Genomic DNA, 20902 nt, shown 5'->3' on the forward strand with positions numbered 1-20902 from the left:
TACTCAAATACAAACAACTACATAACCTTACTAAAAAACAAGTCATTAGAGATATAAATGTCTTACTATATCAAACTTCAGTTTAACCATTCAGAAAAAAACCCAAATAGTTCTGGAATTCCATTAATTCTCTTCTCAACGCAGGTACCAAAAGCAACCCCTGTCCTGACACCAGAAAATCTGATCCTGAAATAGCCTATCTATATATTTCCTTCTTTACCAACTCTATAGCATAACTGACCAAGACCTTCACCAACAACAACCCTTCCCCTCAACCAATCCAATCTTTCTCACCCCCTACACTTCCTCCTCCTAAATTTGACTTAAACCCATCTCAACCTCCCACATAAAGAAACTACTCTCCAAACTAAAACCATGCTCCTATGCCCCTGCCAATATCCCATCCTTCTTCCTAAAAATAGCCGCAGGTGGCATTGCTCTCCCCACTAGTATCTTGATTAATAGGTCTATGCTGGAATCTTATGTGCCCAACTTATGGCGTGCCTCCTTTATTCTACCTCTCCATAAAGGAGGCAAAAAATAAATAGCATCTCAAACTTCCACCCCATAGCCATCCTCTCCCCAATCTCTAAACTTCTAGAAAAATGCATCCACCTTCAGTTTATGCCATTCCTAGCCAATCACCAACTAATCACTCCTACCCAACATTGTTTCCGACCTGGCCATAGTATCATCACTGCCCTTCTCTCCTTCTTACATACAGTAAACCTTGCCTGTGACTCTGGAAAAATAGTTTCAACAGTTCTACTGGATCTGTCTAAAGCATTCGATACCATCTCCCATACCCACCTCCTAAACCATCTTTCTAATCTTAATCTCTCCCACAATACCCTGTCCTGGTTCTCCACCTACCTTTCAGACAGGTCTCAAGCTGTAAAATGGGGGAAAGGCACCTCTACCTTCCTTCCTACCGCCACTGAGGTACCACAAGGATCCATACTTGGTCCAATGCTATTCAACATATTTTTTAACAACTTTCACAAAGCTTTACCCAACACCAAAATTGTGTAATATGCAGATGATTCTACTTTAATCTGCTGTGCCTCTAACCTTCCAGAGCTCCAAACAGTGACACAAACTGCTTTCTCCACCACTAAAAATTTGATGCTCCAAAACCACCTCTCATTAAATGGCAACAAATCCAAAATACTTCTATTCTCTCCCTCTAAAGCCTCCCTCATTGATAAAAACTCATTCCAAATCATTAGCCAAAACAACTCTACTATAGAGGTTGTTCCCTTTGCCAAACTTCTTGGAGTTACTATTGATGAACACCTAAAATTTGATACTCCCATCCAGCAAAACATTAAGAAAACCCATATAAAACTTGGTTTGCTATACAGACACATCCATTTCCTCGCTCCTCTCACCAGACTAACTCTAGCCACTACCTATCTACTCCCCTCACTACCATATGGAGCTCCTCTACTAACAAACTTATCTGCCTCTCTTTCCTCCAAACTGGAAGTCTGTTGCAATAAAATTTCCAAATTTGCAACCAAAGCCAAATTCTCCTCCCATCATTGTGCTTCCCTTTGTTTGTTAAATTGGCTTGAACTCAACAACCATCTAGATTATCTCCAAATCACCCCAGCCCACAGACTAATGTTTCAACCTAGTAAGTGCCCTACACTAACCAACATCCTTTAACCTTATACCCCTCACCGAACTCTCAGATCTACTCACCAAAACCTAATCACTGTCCACAAACACAATTGTCCTGCAGGTCAGCTTCTGCTATCCTTTTCCTTAGCTAAAAAATGGAATTGTCTTCCTTCTTCTCTAAGGACTTGCGAAAACTTTGAAAAATTTAAAACTCAGCTACATTCCTTTCTTTTGTCTAACAGGAAATGCAACTGCACTCCCCCCCTTACCTAATAATCATTCTACCCCTTAATCTCCTGACTTACTCTGACGTCAAGCTAACCTAATACAAATGTACATATTGTAAATAATAAAATAATACTGTGTGTCCAAGATTTTATGTCTATTTCTCTTGCATGAAGTGAAATTGTAACTGATTTTTCTTTTCCACAATTGTACCTGTAACTAAAATATGTAAAGCAAACATTTTTTTGTAGCTAAACTATGTAATGTGGTGCTTTTCTCCCCTGGCCTCCACTGAAAACGAGCTCCCTGAGCCCAGTGGACCCTCCCCGGACATCAAACTGGATATAAATAAATACAATAAAATATAGATATATATTTATTGAAAATTAAGCAATGTTTGCGTCTTTTCAGCTTTTCCCGGTTAGGGGTCGCCACAGCGGAACTCCGGTCCACTAATGATTGGCAGTTGATTTTTACATACCGGCTTGCCAGGCCTGATGCATAACCTTCAACAAAGGTACGCCCATTCACGCATGTCTCCATGCAGAAGATGCTCTAGCTGAGAATCGAACCGGACAGCGTCTTACTGTGAGGCGACAACACTACCGCAGCACCACCACCGCGGACTATTGAAAATGAATTTTCAATAACACAAGCATTTTCACAGAGCTGTAAGCCTCCCCCTCTGGCTATCTAAGGGAGTTCAACCTCACACCCCTTTACTTATATAACTTAACACCACGGTCACATAACAATGAGTGCAAGACAGAACTTTATATTTCCAAGGCACAACTGTTCAGAACAAATAGGGACTAACAAACATGTCAAGTACACATTTTAAAATTATCATTTGTACTGATTTATATGTTGACAACAATACCCAAATCAACACATTGAGCACTCATCCCGAGGAGATGAAGTACTTCCTACATTCTGTAGAGGCCTCACCTATAGGTCCTGCACCAGGATTGTGATGGCAAAGCTGTGATCTTACTTCCTCTAACCAAGTGACTATTCTGCTCTGCCCCTTAGCACCCATCTTACCCAGATCAGATGCTTACATTAAATCCCCCTTTCCACAACAAATTCAGGTTTGCACATTGTCCCTAAGAAATGTACTCCTCCTTCCTTCCTCAGAGATTGCAAGGCTGATAACTGCTGCTTTTGTCCCATCTCTTCCTCCAGCTGAGTCACTACTTGTACTCGGGTTGGCACTGTTGAAGTCATGACTCCATTCTCTTTTTTCTGATTTTTATTTATAACTGAATAAAGAAACGCAACTGTTTTACAATATTTACTTGTGAAAATAGAATAATGAGAAACTTACACCGTGCATTAACATTACAAAATATTGCTATTCTTCATAGTTGACATTTGATTATATTTTTCAAATAATGACTACAATTCACAACAATTCTTTTTTTTGTTTCCTCTTAGACCATATTATAATAACATGCATTTCTTTCCGATATACACTGACCAATTTGAAAAACTCATTACAGTTGTGATGTGAATCTCTCTTCCAGTTTCTTGTAATTATTTTTCTTGCTACAGTCAGTAAAGCCCAGACGTGCAAAGTGTGAGGAAATATTATAAGATAGTAAAAGTGCATTAATTAATATCAATTAATCATTAAAGATGCAATTATCATGCCACAATGATTTAAAGAAAGAGTTAATATCAGTCTAAAATATATGATACCAATCTGTTTTCAAAGACTTATTAAATCTCCAACATATGACTTCATTGGTTTTGTAAATGCTTTAAATTTTATAATAGCAAATCTAAATTATATGGATATATCTCCATGTGAAAACTTCCTAAAACATTTTGGAAGTAGGTAAACCTTAAGATTTAAATATTAACTCTTTGTTAATATCACTATCAGTTTCATTTAAATTACATAATTTAAGAAATACCTGTGTCTATACTAATTTTAGATTCTAAATAGAAAATGCATGCAGTTCAAATCAAATTTTTTTTTATGTTTAATTTACTGCTAATAATTAAGGAAACATATAGGACATTTACTGACTGGTTAACATTTTTTAGTCTTCTCGTTTTATTTTTACTTTGAAAACTAAATGCATTTGAAATGATCCACATCAAATTTACAAATTAACATATCTCTTTATAAAATATCTACTCCATTTTGACAATATGATCAATAGATTAGATTATTTGGGCTTAATATTAGTATATTATTTAAGATATTAGTTTCTATACATCTAGATATTTTATTTATGGGAAAAATAGAAAAAAAATGCTTACGAAACACACACCCACATGTATATATATATATATATATATATATATATATATATATATATATATATATATATATATATATATATATATATATATATATTTAGAGAGAGAGAAATATGTAACATTTCTAAAAGTATTTATAATAATATTGATAGAAATGGAGTTTATTATCTTATTCTGAGAACAAAGATAATTCTTGACATTCCATAGCAGTTTATTGCTGACAGTATATAATAAAGAACTCATCATAAATTATCAGACATTTTATAATATGAATATATGAATAGATATATTATGAAATGAATAGATTTCCATTCACCTTCATAAAAATGTTAAATCAATATAAAATTGTTTTAAAACTGATGCCAGTGTATGCATTTGTATGATAGGGAAGCCAATGCCTCTTTGCTATGAATATCTGGTTTGAGTAATAAAAGCTGTTATTGGTTATGTTAGATGCCATATGTCATGTATGAGTATCACATTAATATTATTTAAAATATATTTCACAGGAACTAAAGCAGTTGATTGAATAAATTATAACAAATCAAATTGTTTTATAAGCATTAAACTATTAAAAAAGACAAGACAAGAGTATTTCATTTATTAATAAATAGTTTATTTTTTTCTATTATAGATTTAAAATTATCTTAAATAATCAACTTTAAATAATATGTTAACAATATTTATTCGCATTTAATGCATGTTATTTGATACGCCATATTATATCTTTCAAATACATTGTTATTCAATTCTGATTTATTGTTAATATTTCTGTCTTATCTTTAAATTTCATCTTTGTGACCTTTTCAGAAAATGTAATTGAATTATATACCTCCACAAGGAAGTTTTCTACATCTCCAACAGTTAACATGATACCATTTCCAAACAGCTGAATCTTACATTGATATGTTTCATTAATCTTTATGCCTTCTATTAAATTATTTCTAACACAGACAACAAATCATTCACTAGCTAATGCAAAAATTAAAACAGAAAGATGACAACCCTGTTTCGTTTGTTTGCAAACTTTAAACTTTATGCCAAAGAATAAAGTTCTTTTACTCTCAGATAGCATAAATCATGTTATAATTTATTTGCCTATCACCTTTTCTGATCTTCCCCCTTCTATTTTTTGTCACTCCTACTACTACTATTTCACAATTTTTTAATGTAGTTATTCCTTATCCTTTATTTTACCTCCACTACCCTTTCATTACAAAGCATATCATATAATATCCAGTATACCAATAAAATAACATGCATATAGCATTAAAGCATTTTGTTTGCAAGCTTTGCAATTTAATTTTAAATCATATCTTAATGATTTTGAAAAGGTCTTAAAAAAGAGAATGAGTTATAGCTGGATGAGTGTTTGACCATCATATGGCAATGTCTGTTCTTCAATCAAGTTAAATCAAATACTAGTACTGTAGATCTCAGCATTGCCTGTAGAAACATATTTCTAAAACATATATTCATAAATGCATGCTTTGGGGTGCTTCCATATGTTGTGCTTAAATATGTATTATATGGTATCATGAGTGTAAATGTGAGCAAGAACAACAAGTTAGCAGCATAAGGCCTTATGCTGATATGCCCATTCATATTCTTTCATTTATTGTGATAACATTGCAGGGCAAGTATTTTTGGTTCCCTTGTGAAAATGGAATTATCACACAGATCAGTATTTTTTACCATTGTTCTGGAAGTCATTTAAAAGCTGTTAGTCATTTTGTTTAATAAACATTTTGCTGTGTAGAAACTATAGTACTGATCACTACTTGAAAATAGCCTATTCATAGACTTGTTTTTATTTATTTTATTTGAGTAGTAGTCGAGCTGAGACATGAAAGTCAGTTTTAGCCACAGCCTCATTACAGCAAACACAAAGTAAGTAAAGTGACAAAAGAAAAGTGACAAAGAATGCATATAAAGCAGCAAACGTTCATACAAATAGTTGTTTGGTCACATGCAGTATAATAAGACTAAGTGCAAAGAAGCCTGTTGCAAATTATGACAGCCTCATGTAATTTAGGAGTTTAAAACCATTACTGACACTGGTACTAATGTTCATCTGAGTATACTCCTGGTATGTTGTGGTGATAGAAATATGCAATTAATCCTGTATTTGTATGAGTGTATAACCTCGATATTACTACCTTATATGTAAGTTGATGGCAGTTCTTGCATGATTAAAGATGACTTAAGGAGATGACTAGCTACTAATCTAAATAAGTTTGATGTCAAACTTGGTTTTACAGATAAAGTATATTTCTTATATTTTGTGGTAGAGAATTTTAGAGTTTTGGACCGGAAATCCAGAAGATAGTGTATATAGAGGTTAAGTAGTGATGGTGGGAAGAGCTGAGAGATCTTGATTTCTGTTTAACTGAATGGAGGACATGTGTGGCTGAGGTATATATGTTCATAGGTTTATAGGTAGGTACTAGGCTATTGGCCCTAGGGCCTATATAAGCCTAGCCAAACAGTACCCTTGCTTTTGCCACCCAAGAAAATTATTTTCCTGTGCCCCTGTCAAGCAGAGCTACAGAAGTGATCCCCGGGGTGAATTTCCTATCTCCCATCCAATCATCAAGATTTTTCTTGAAGAGTACTAATGAGGAGCTTTGTTTGATATAGATAGTTAGTTTGTTCCAGAGTATAGGAAGTCTTTGGGACAGGAATCTATCCCTCCAGCATGTTCTGTTTATTGTGGTGACAAGGTTTAGGTACCTAGAGCATGTTTTGGAGGGATTGGGATTACTTTAAGTGGAGCATGTCCAACAGCTCTGGGTTTGGCATAGCTTTGTATGTTAGGCAGAGATCGCCTCTGAGTAGGCGATATGCAACAGAGTAAAGCTAGAGTTTTTTGAGACTGTCTGAGTAGGGCATCTGTTTGAGGCTGGTAATCCCCTTTGTGAGGTATTTCTGTGGCCTTTCCAGTTGTTGTAGATGTCTTGTGAAGTACATACCAAAAGAGGCGTTGTACTCTATAATGGGTCTAATGATTGATGAGTAGAGGGGAACAATGACCTCTTTTTTCTAGGATGAGAAACCTTTTGTGATGAGATATACCACGTAGAAGGATTTCCTGTCTATTGTGGCAATGTGATTTTCAAAGGAGAGACTACTATCCACCTGTGTCCCAAGGTCTCATCACACTTTTGGTGTTATGTCGACTACAGCATATGTGGTAGTTCATGGGTACAGAGTTTTTTAAAAAAAGGGATGACAATGCACTTTTTGGCATTGAGCTTGAGGACCTGGCTTTGACACCAGGCATCTGTCAAATTGAGGCATTTTTGTAGGATGTTCACATCATTAGGAGTTTTGATTATGGCTCCTAGTTTACAGTCATCTGCGAACTTTGTTAGCCAAAGACCTTCTGTGTTAGCCTGTACTTCAGAGAAGTAGATACCAAACAGTAGAGGACCTAGGACTGAACCCTGTGGTAGTCCACTTGTCACTGGTCTGAAATTGGATTTAGAGTCTATTTAGAGTTTATGTTTGTGAATAAGAGTAGCTAATGAGCAGGGGGCTTGAAGAGAAACTGACAGTGTTAAATCAGGAGAGCAAGTCACAGAGCTAGACATATTTCAGAGTTGTGCAAAGAACATAAAATGGTTTATTATGACATGACTGTAATTTTATGGATTTGTAAGTTGAATTACTAGTTATAGTCATATATAATTTATGAAAATAGCAAAACTCGAGTTTAAAGGTAGCTTATTGAAAATTTAGGTAAATACAGCTGGACTTGCTACCATCTCTTGATCAGTTGTATAACAATTAGTATGACCTGAAGTTTGTCCACATACATAATATGCTTGAATTACGAATCTGAAGAATTTTAACCACAATAGATCTTTAAAAGCTTCCTGATTTAGCTGTGTGTGTGTGTGTGTGTGTGTGTGTGTGTGTGTGTGTGTGTGTGTGTGTGTGTGTGTGTGTCATAGTTACAGTCTATGGACACTGGTACTGAATCATAATTTCCATATAAACCCTGTTACAGAACAGAAAGGATCTTCATTGCAGACATCTGAATACAAATATATCATCAGTATAAGTTCACTAAAACAATGGAAGGGACTCATTGATAAAGATATGACCTGCTTATTTTGGTCTCCAGGACAATTCATACACATCTACTGGATTTAATGAAGCAAATCTATAAAGAGTAAGCTAAACAATACTACTGCTCTCACAGACATAAAGAGATATTGGACTGCAGTTATCATCAGTACAATAAGACACATAGTTTAACTCAAATTAAGTTAAATGATTCTTCAGAAATATGTTTCTCCCAAGGGTGTTTTAGATAACAGAGGTTATAGTGCCTAAATCCATGCCACTGCCACCCAGATAAGTAGAAAGAAGATCTGGAATACTTACATCAATTACTCACTGCCACCTTGAGCTATGAGCAGCATCTATTACACCCATATAAGCTTTTAAATGGTAGCTCTAAACAAGGTTATAATGTCTAGCTCCCCAGGATTTCACCTACTATAAGTCAGTCTGAACCCAAAGTCTTCCAGCATCTTCCATTGTCAACTTAAATGACTTAACCAAACTGTTTATCACACACACACACACACACACACACACACACACACACACACACACACACACACACACACACACACCTATAAAGTATTTCCAGGAAGGAGAACTGATATCTCTCTCATGACAGTACCCTTTATCTATATTCATAGCATTCTATCACCAATCAGAATGCTAATCTGATACCAGTTTATCTTAGACTTCACTGGAAAAATAAAACATTAGCTACAATCTAGGTCAAACAAATGAAAAATATTTACTTTTTAGAAAATTATTTGCTTACACATATAGAAATTTATTTCAAGTGTAGAGAAGAAGGAAAATAAAATTATTTCATAAATGATAGTCTAATGTCTGAAGAACCCAAATGCATCTGCAGTTGTTAATGAGTATTTATTTCTTGATGACTAAATCGTCATTATGTAAATAAAGATTAACACAAGCCATCTGGTGATTCTCAAAGATGAAATAATATATAAACAGAAAGAAAAGGACAGCAGTAGCTCTGGTGAAGCACACTCTTTGGTGGTTAATGGATTTTCCCACAAAAAAAAAAAAAAAAAAAAAGCAAGAAGGAAAATGACCAATGTGGCTGTGATACAATACACTAAACAGACGTTAATGATATATCTTGTGTGTCCATTTTCATGCCTTCCTCAACCAATGGGATCAGATCCTCAAATCCAACTCGGCCATTTTACTAGCTTGTGGCCACCAATGAACTCTTGAGCTCCTTTCCTACCCATAATGCACTATCTCTAACATCTCTCAGATCTTGTTTGCTGCTTTAGCATTTAGACATGGTTGCCTTCAGCTCTCAAGTCTTCGGTGGAAGATAAGTTATTTTTTTCATATCTCCATCTTAAATTCTTCTGTAAATGACAATTTATTTCATGTTTAATCTTTGTTTTTCTTCTTAAGGTGTTTGCCATTATTTTTCTTATATTTTGGCTGTATTTTTTTTACCATCATGGTAGACCTACCCTTTAGACACTGTGTAAATTCTGTAATTACCATTGTTAGTACAAAAGAAACATCCAGATATAGTGACTCAAAAACCAAGAACAATGAAAACACTTTAATACTGAAATGAAAACCCACAAAGAATCATACTTTTATAAAAGGTTAAGCACTTCCGTCGAGACACATTATCAGAAACATTGAATAACCGTACATAACAATCCAGCAAATAAAAGCATGAAGTTTGGATACACACCTCCAAAGGCTACCAATAATATCATTTAAGCTAATGAATGAGTTAGAAAGTCAGTCTGTCGACCATCGTTAAATTAAACCAATAAAACAATAAAAGAAAAAATATTCAACCAACCAGCAACTAACATGCTATGGCAAATCAGCATCAAAAGTTTGAATTATACCCCTTACAACCAACCGATCCACTAAAGTGTGTATAGTTTTCCATTTAGATATTGTCTGTATGAGTTGACGTGGAAAAAACTGCTAAACCAGTCAAGGGATGACTTGGATTACTGAATGAAAATCAGGCAATCAAGATCTCCCCAAAAAAAGTAGTCAATCTGCAAAGGAGTGTTACTGTTCCATACAAAGTTTCATAAGAATAATTTTTTGTCGTTGAAGTGTTCATTCCCATTAAGCTAAAAATACACACAAATTGTTGAATTAAACCTAAAATAAAATCAGCAGTGCGTAACCTGTTTCTTCCTAAAACACAATAGGAAGATATATGATGTAAAATGTAACCCACAATTAACAGAATGCTAAACACCAAGGGTACCATGTTGTCCAAGCATAATACTATAGCTTAGAAGCTTAAAATACCAATTCACTAAACATAGATACAGTGTTATTCAAGCCAGAGGAATTGGCTGCATGTAAGCATAATTGTCAAAACATTTCTTTGTGAGCTATTGCTCACTGTTACATTATATATATATATATATATATATATATATATATATATATATATATATACATTTCAGTACATCTGAATACATTTGCAGTCAACAATTTGTATAAATGAGGTGTTAAGTGAAACATAAAGATAACTGAAGTGTTGCATTATTATATAACACTGACAATGACAATTCCAGCAGTTTCCTTGAAGATAGCTACTATGGTATTGGTAATCTATTATAAAAATATAGTATGATATAAAAACTGCTGTTACCTATGTACAGTTTCTTCTTCTCACAGGGTCAGATGAGATCAGTGATAACCACCACTTTTCCAGAGGAGGTAAGTGTGGCTGGTCCCCCCTTACTAGTAAGCAGTAGTTACCCTAAGAAAAAGAAATAAGTTTTAATAAAATAATAACCTCTTTAAAGTAATCAATAAATGCAAATTTGCTCTGAACTGGAGATTAAGACACTGCAATATAAAAAAAATATATCAAATGCAGCAGTGCCAATTTATTAGTAACTGCACCTGTACATAAAAGTTCATATTACTTGGATAATTAAATCTCCTCGTATACTGCATTTCTGGTACTTAGTAAATACATAATAAAATGTTAGCGGCCACATTTTGAACATGAAATAAAAGTTTTTTATAAAGCACTACTTATGAGTCCTTTTCTTGTCTCCTTTTGCAGCTCCATTTCAGTCTGGTGCTCTTTGACTGCAGTTGACTATGGTAAGGGACAGGTCAAAACCAACCACTAGCTATCCTAGGAATGCATCAAATAAGTGGGAGTGGTGGCTCCACCCCTGTGGTACCTCAAGGTGGGGCAGCCTGGATAGCCAACATACTGAGCATCAGGACTTGTGGAGGCTTGAGATAGGGCACTTATTATATTCTTAAGTGGTTGCAAAACTTGCTGGCCCACTTGGCTCCAACCTCAAAGCCACTGGAGGCCATGACCAGGAGCATTAAGGCAGGAAGCAATCTGAGGCTCTACAGATCAGGGTAAAAGTGGTGGTGACAGCCTCATTCCCTCCTTGTGTCTCTCTTCTTTCTGTGTGTTTGTCTGTCTCCCCTCAATTTGTATTTTTATATAGTGTTCCTGCATGTCTTGATATCTTTTATATAGTTGTCAGTACCCTAACTTCTTTCTTAACTCTCGGTCTTCTCTTACTGCCCTTTCTCCTTCCTAATTTTCCTTTACATATATATTAGAAAAATAAAAGGGGATCGATCCCAAACAAAATATAATTAATTATCTTACCCCACCACCCTCTTAATGGCTCCATGTTTCCTGTCTCCTTTCTCCCCTTTTTCTGACTTTACTGTCTCTTTTCCATATTGGCAAAACCCAAACCCGGCACATATGTAAGGACAACTTTGCAATGAAATAAAAACCTATAAAAGTTGCTGTAAGATGTTGGTCAGCAGCACTGAGTCACAAACAATGCAAGCAAACTTGGAAGGTCCATTTGATACTAGTTCAACATGGTTCTCATTGCCAATTGCTGAAAATGTATGAAATTAATGAAGAACTTATGGAGATAAGCAGTACTTACACACGTGCAAATGTTTCACACATCTTTGCATTTTTCATAGGTGACTTTACACATTTTCATTTCTGTGAAGATGGAGTGGGAGTTTCTTCACAGGCTGGAAAAGTTTAAAATCTAGTGTTGTACATTTGTGGTTAGTGTAGTTTACGTATTGTCAAAGTGATGTGATTTGCACATTCTTTTACACAAGTGTGCAGACTGCGACTATGATTATTACCTTAAATCTTACATTCCTTTGGCCTGAAGTGAAGCACTGTGGAAGCTTTCTCTATATCAGTATCTTTATTTGTGCTATAACTATTATCCCAAACTAAGAAATATACTTGGATAATGTAGGATTAAAATAAGTGGAGAGTGCCATAGATTATCACTATCTACATAAGTTCATAGATACTTTCTTGGCTATTGATCTGTGTGGATCTTAATATGTGTAGCCTTACATCCCCATGGTAGTTTTGTGGCCCTTGTGTTTTGTGTATGAGTAACCCACAGGCTGGCAGAACAAGGATGTGTTGGGACATTTATGTATTGCCCCTATACCCATGAGGGACATGGGTGCTAAACTGGTGGTGAATCTATTGTTTGCCATATATTCATCCAAATTATGTTTAAATAACATAAGAAAAGTAATTTTCTTTATGTGGAGTGGAAGACGATTCCATAGAAGGGGGTGTCTTCCCTCCAACATGTCCTATTTCTATTTCAAAAGAGACTGAGATCCCTTCAACAGGTATTCATGCTACCATTGGACTTGTAAATGTGTAATAGGCCAGAAAGGAAAGGGTCTGTTGAGTCTCTATTTGCAAGTCGGAGGATTTCTCTTAGCAGCCTTTATGATACCAGGTAGATAGACAAGGCTTTGAAATGGTCTACTTAGTTTTAAGATTAGGCCCTTGATTGTTTTAATGAGAAAGTATTGCAGTCTTTCCAGCTATGACAAGTGCTTGGACAGGTAGATACTGAAAAGGACATTATATTCAATGATCGACCAAATGTGAGTTGAGTACAGTGGTCTAATTACATCCTTAGACCTGTACTTTTCCTTACAATAGAGGATTCATGGTGCTCAAAGGACAATACATTTTCTACATAGGTTGCCATATCCCTGACTACAAGATAAACTTTTGGAAAGGGGTGTTGTTGATGCTATAGTTGCAAGGGAAGTCATGCTCAATTAAATAAATTATGATATATTTCCTAATATTTAATTTTAGTTTTGACAGCAGCTATTGGTTTGGGAAAGGACTTCTTAGAAGACCTTGGTGCCCTCTGTAGATTTAATGATGGCACCAAGTTCACAGTCATCTCTACACCTGGTCAGCTAGGAACCCTAAACATTTGTTTTGATCTCTAAGAAGTAAATGCCAAAGAGGAGTGGCCAAAGGACATAACCCTAGGTTACATTATCAATGACAGGAATTTTGGAGGATGCAGATGCACCCATCCTATTTTCCTGGGTTCTGTTTGTGATAAAATAGTTATCCAATGAGTTACATGGGAATTTTCATTTATCAGGGAGACTGTATTTAGGGTACCTGAGTGTAGGATGGTGCTGAATGCCCTTAAGAGGTCTAGATAGGTGAATTGTGCTCATTTGCTCTCACCCATTGCTTCAGTAACCTTCTCAAAGAAGTTGATCAAGTTTAGTAGGCAATAACTACCCTTATCAAATCTGAACGGACTATGGTTGAGAGTTTGTAGGTTATCTATGTCCATATTTATTAATTCCATAATGATCCTTTCTATAGACTTACTTACGAGGCTGGTCGGGGTTATAGTTCTATAATTACCTGGGCCCATTGACACCCACAAATTTGTCAAGGGGAATGGCTGGTTGCTGTCCTACATTCTGTTTATTGGCTGATCTTAAATAGCCAATGTAGGGGTCCTGAAAATTTCAGTTTCAGGCTGGCCAGTATGCAGTCTGATCGGGTATATGAGCCAATAAAGATAGTGTTCTTGCCCTTGGATAGTGCCTTGAGAGCTCCTCTTGTGAGATTTGTGGAGGGGGGTGTAGATTTGGGTATGTTATCTGTTAATATAGAATGGGAGGGGGTGTTAAAATCCAAGCTAAATTTGTTTGCCAGCAGATTTCTGTGTTCTCCATGTCTGTGTATGTGGTGTCATTTATTATTCTCTCCAATTGATTCTAGGTAGTTTCTGAGGTTTCTACATAAGTAAAGAATGCCTTGTTGTCATCCTTCACCTGGGTGACTACTTTTACCTTATATATGGCTTTGGTTGAGTTGATCAAGGTCCAGTGATTTCTGTTAAGTTTAGCAGCAGTATTTTTTGTACCTTGAGAGTTAAACTAGTTAAACTTATTTTTCAGGTCTGTAAAACATCATTGAATATTTAATCGAATCACTATTTATTGAACCCACATTGTCTAAACCTATTTTCATTGAACAGTTGTTTCATCAAACTTTTTCACAGGGAAAAGCAACAGCCAGCCAACCTAGCGCCCGTCACTAAATTCTAAAAAAATTAAAACCCACCCAAGTTGGGGGCTTCACCTCCCACACCCACCTAACTAAATATACAAACTGAGATTGCATTACAGTGGGGAAAATGGCAAATGCCTGATGATGCCCAAACATTGCTTTTCCCTGTGAAAAAAAATTGTTGAAATGGCCATTTGATGAAGAGAGGTTTTGACAATGTGGGTTTGACAAATAGCAATTCAACAATGTAAGTATTTGCTTAAATGATACAGACCCTTATTTTCCATTTAATGACTTTTTTGTTTATTTTAGAACCTGTTTATATTTAGGTTTCATCACAGAGGTTTATTTTTAAATTTGGCATTGTATCTAGGTTGAAGAGTGGCAGCTGCCCCCTGATGCAGCTATTTAGAGTTGCAAAGAATTTAGCAGTAAAGGCTTCCACATTAGCAGTGGGGTCATCAAGCTGGGAGGAAATTTTGAATTTAGTGAGATCACCACTCAGTTTTATTAGACTAGCATTATTATAATCTCTGAAAACTATAGTTCAGTTTTATAGTGAATGTGACTGATTTGTGGTTTAACTGAAACACTGCTGGAGGACAAAGCTGACCCATACTGGTAAGGACCATGTTCAGGATTTTATCACACTAGGTTAGTGTGTGGACTAAGTAGTCTGGAGAACGTGTACTGGTGAATTCCTGAAATTTGTGGATGTACATATTTCCGCATGTATATGTCTTCCAGTTGATGGAGGGTTAAAGTTACTTAGGAGAATGTTGTTTAGCTTTGTGCATAAAGACTCCATGTTATTTGGGTAGGAGATATTGGATTATGGGGATTCTATACTTAGCTATGGCATGGTAAGGCTTGTTTTTCTTTTCGGTTGGATGTGGAAGAGTTCCAGCTCATTGTCTTGTTTAATGAAACTGGAGGTGACTTTTTTTAAGAATATGGTGACACCACCACCTTTCTTACCTTCATCCAGTGTGTTGAGCATAAATGTGTGGTAGATGCCAGTGATTTTCTGGTATATCTGAACAGCTGCCATTAAAAAAGGATTAATTAGTAGAACATACAAAATATTGCATAATAGCTATAAAAATCAATCAGAAGAGGTTAGAAAAGATTGGGAAGTGGGAATGGATAAGCGTTTCAGAAAGAAACAATGGGAGAGGAGTATATGTATGTCTCCCAACTATGTAACAAAGTCTTAAAGATTTAGAATCTTTACTTGGAGGTAGCTATGCTGTCAAAGATACTGGCTGAGCAAATTGGTGTAACTAAGGAAATGATTTTTTGAGCTATGATACAGAATCGGTATTGCCTAGACATAGTAAGGCCTTGCTGAGTCCAATTATGGTGGCTGCCAAAAAACAATTATTAGAAAATGGAAATCAAAATCCAAACCAACTGTATTAAATGTAGTGAATATAGTGTTGGGATAAAACAACTGGAACTGGGATCTTTAGAAAAGGATAGGAGCAAATTACATGTAAAAAAAATGAAAATTATGGGAATAATACAATGACTGGATAGATTATAAGTGATGTATATTGCTTGCAACTAAAATTATGCCAATATGGTTTGTGATGTATAATGTTTGCAACTTAAATTATGTCACTATGGTTTGTTTTCATTTATATAAATGTATGATTGCCTATGTCATACATGATAATTTAATAAAGATGTTTCTTGTTTAAAAAAAGATTATTGCCTAAAGTTTGAGTTTGAGCATTCCCTTCCCCTTTAGACAAACGTGTTACAACTTACTATGAAGCCATCAGGAGGGTCAATTTCAACAATACAGATAGCAGAATTAAAGGATATCAAACTGCTTGAATGGCCTTACACCTACATGTAGCTCAATGAATAGAAATGCACCACAATTTCAGTATGAAGTTCAAACTTTGCCTTTCCCTTGTAATAACATTGTAATAAAACTTAGGTGAATGATGGATGCCTTTGTATAGGGGGAGTTTAGGCCTACACCAATAAAGACTATGTATAAACTGTTTACTCTCAAAAGAGTCTTATGATTCTCAAATTATTGTATACATTAGAATGCAGACCAGATTAGGGTCATCATACCCCAGTTGCTATCTGCTGGGTTAGCTAACCTAATTTCCATATTGGAAAAAATGTCATAGATACATTTCAAAATGCCTTCCAAGATTGTGGTATAAGATGTCATCACTCAATAAATTCATTCAAATATAATCTTAACATCGATAGTGGAATGAGAATAAATCAACTTGGAATTGAAGTGATCAGTCCTATTAAAAGCCAGTAACTTGACAAACTTAAGAATACATATATAAACATATAAAATCATTCTGGTCCCCAATACAACTTGTATGAGCAAGTAACTTAATTCTTAAGCTACAAATGTAATAATGAATTTAAAGATACAGATTCCTGATTTTAAGTAACTTGCTAGACAGTTCCCAGAATTTTACTCCACTCTTGACTTAGGTTCTATTTAACTCTTCAGAAACCTCTAACCTTTTTTTTCTGTAATTCACATGGATTAAGGCTTTAGAATATGCAATTTGTAGGGTATTTAAGTTTAGGAATATATGGTCAGAATTAGGATGGGAGCGGATTCACTTCAGTACATGCCTGTGGTATTAGCTTTCCTTCAAATAAGCATTCCTTATAGGACAGGGCTACATAAAGACTTTCCTCATGATTATCTTTGACCTTATATAGACATAACTGACAATTATTCTAATTATAATTATTCTTATTTTTGAAAAAAATCTGATAGCAACTTTTTGGGGCCAGGATATCTATTTTCCCCCTATAAAGCTATTTTAGATGTGTATTAATTTCCCTTTTGGGGATAATACAATTTTTAAGTGATCACTCAGCGAAACTAGATAAAAATTATTAAGGTTTTCAACAGTTCCTTCATTTGCTGATGTTACCTCAAGGGGCAGGACATGTGCTGTAACATATTTTGGCCATGTTATAATACTACACATTTTAGGGGTAGAATGCACTTGACAATAGATAAGTAATTATGTCCGGAATACTGTTAAATACTGGAAAAAAAAAAAAAAAAAAAAAATTGCTCGGTCTAATACCTAATAAGTGCTCGCTCTACCTCTTTGATCTTGTTTTTTTAATGGTACTGTCCAATAAGTATGTGTCAGTAATGAGGAAGAAACGCCATTCCCCTTCTCCCTCTCCTTTTGTTATTCAAAATGAAGGACAACAGATTGACAGAGAAAACTAATGGCAGGCAAGACACTTGCTGTAATATAACTTACCTACTGGAGTAATTATTTTTTATTATGAAAATAGATCTGTTAAGAATCTAAAGTACTGGATGTGTTACTATATTTACCTCACAATATGGAGTTGGCACAGATGTAATATTGTTTTTGTTCTCTGTAGCTACTAATTATTTAATAAAATTTAAGAATGTAGATTTGATTACATGATTTTTAATCATCTTTAGCATGGTTTCCCTACTCCAGTAATTTTCATTGTATTATTATATAACATTTACTTCCCTTTCATACATGTGCATGAGAAATGTGATTTATGAATCATAAGTAGAAGAAAATTTGTTGAAAACTGATAAAGTATTTATTAAAAGGTATTGTCACCACTGATGTATACATCAAAACCCATTTTAAAAGGTCCAAAGATAAGAAAACGAAAATGACATGAAAAAAAGCTCTACAGGCAAAGCTTGAAAAGTCAGCCAACTGAAACTACAATTATACCAACATGTAATATAACAGAATACCAGACGGCATTAGAGGCTTCCTTTTCACGTTGACATTTATGTATCCTTTTGTGTTAGGAATGAGGCAAGGATCCTTAACAACTGCCCTTTCTCATAGTTTAACTTACGTATGACAGATGTAAACTTGATGAGTTTGCTGTAACCTTTATGCCATTCTAAGTGAGTGACTCTGGAAGACATATTTATCTGAAATGTTTATGGCAGGACTGGAAATATCTAGGGAATATGAAAAGCAGATCAGGTATAAGTTCAGTGATTTACTATGACTCCAGGACAATTCAGTCAAACACGAGAACATATATTTCTGTAATCCCCTGCAAGGATCCTCTGCAGGAAGTTTAGCATAACAACGTTTCATTAATTTGGGAAAAATCTAGTTCCAGATACTGCATATAAAGGTAACCCATTATTAGTCACTAAAATTTAAAGGTCAGCTGAGATTTAAATTGAAAATTAGTCACTGATGCTGATATCACAGAAATAGAAATACACCTTGTTTCTGATCACCTACAAAATTTCTGAAATATTCATTTTGATGCCAGTTGAAACAGCTTCAGATTCTTACAGGAAATGTGATGAGATAATATAAGAATGGGAAATGCTGTAACTGTGCCTGCACTACATTTATACTGCACAAAAGTAGTTTTGTTTTGTTTGGAAGTCAGTATGATAAGTAATTGTTAAATTAAGTTGCCCTGCAAACGTAACTATGAGTCTAGTATTTGCAATGTCAGCAGACATCACAGTGAATATTCAGAGGTCACTTATCTTTCATGAGTGCAAAGCAGTTTTATCATCAGTTTACTTTTTAATGGTAGAGGATATTCAATTCTAATCTTTTTGCATAAAAAAATTAAGTGGCGTTAAGATTTCGGAGAGAGGCCATGATAAGGATATCTTGTCAGCATTAGAAGCTTAAATAAACTTAATTTGATAACCTAGGTATAAGGAATGTGACTCAAGATAAGCATTTGACCTAAAAAGAATCAAATAATAAGCTGCAAAAAGAAACATAATTGCCTGGCATCCTGTTAAAGGGTGCTGAATCAGGCAGTGGCAAAAACTATTTACTTAGTAGGAAAATAGTATATACCTTGTAGTACTGATACAGAAATATTATCCAGTAAATATGATGGGCAGTAGGTTCTTAGTGATAGCTGTAAAAGTAAATCAAAACTAGGGCTACAAAGTCCTGTATTGCACAGCTTATAAACAAAGGTATTGTGTCTAGATCTAGGGATGTCATTGTTCCCTTTTACTCAGCCCTCATTAGGCCAGTCAATGAATATAATTCACCCATTGGCATGTATCTATTCAGACACATGCAACAACTGGAATGCCCACAGATGCACGTTACTGAATGGATACAAGGCTGAAACAACATGTTGTACATGGACTGACTCAAAGGCTTGTCAATATATTCTGCATCCTACAGACTGCTAACAGGTGACCTGTGTCGGACATACACAGTATCCTCTGATCCATTACTGATGGACTTACTGCATATCAGCAAGTCAATTTGCATCAGAAATGCTCAGTCTAGGGATCTAAACCTTTTCTGCAACATCAACCAATTGGTTTGGAAGGACAGGTATATCTCACAGAGGATACTCCAGTTGTGGAACAGACTCACCATCGATATAAAACAAAGTTCATTCATGTCTGTGTTCAAGCACAGCTTAACTCTATGGATAGGAAACTAAATATTTACACCAGCATTTCCCCCTGTACTACTAATGGACAGAGGCAGCTCTTAAATGCTTTAGCCCATGCATGGGTCCCTTTATCTATGGTATGATCCCAGTTATTCTCATTTGGGGTAATATATAATTATCGACCATGAAATGGGTAATGCCAATCTATAATCTAATAGGATAGGTGATTCTGAGAACAAAAAAGGAAACTGGATAGTCTTAAAATGGTCTGCAATAGCAGCTAAGCCTCGTACTTGCCTATGACCCTATAATCAAGAATAATGGTTCCATGTCAGAGACACATTTTAAAGATGCTGTTGATTGATATGGAAAGTTGATGACTAAGATAATTTGAATCAGCACATTTTCTAAAGTAAAAGAAGTTTGCAACTGTAATAACCATCATTATTTACAGACTCTAGTCCACCGTATTTCTAAAGAAATCACACATTTTAGGAAAAGCAGAACATACTTTGATCTAAATCAGAGATGTTCCAAAAAATCAACCACACTTGAGATGTATGTTTACACACTACGTACAAGGCAGTCTTCATGTGGCTTAGTGATAAGTCATCTCATTTCCTCTCACATGATGTAGTGCAGGTGATAGCTGGTCTGCGGCATGTTAATATATGAGATAAAGGCTTATATCAGTTGTTCAAAGCAGCCAATATCAATACTTACTTGATGATCCTTATTCAGTTTACTCATGAGCACCTATTGAGATAATGTTATAATCTTTGGTGAGTTTCTCTTGCAACTATCTTAAAAATAATCATAGGACACAGGATAAATCTGGACACAATGCTAACAGCAGACAATACCCACAGTAATGATTTCCATATGTAACCTTTATTTTTTAAACTGTGCTTAGGTGGTAGG

The sequence above is a fragment of the Protopterus annectens genome, chromosome 15.part0, assembly GCF_019279795.1.
Source record: "Protopterus annectens isolate FY-2018-M chromosome 15.part0, PAN1.0, whole genome shotgun sequence".
Taxonomy (NCBI): domain Eukaryota; kingdom Metazoa; phylum Chordata; order Ceratodontiformes; family Protopteridae; genus Protopterus; species Protopterus annectens.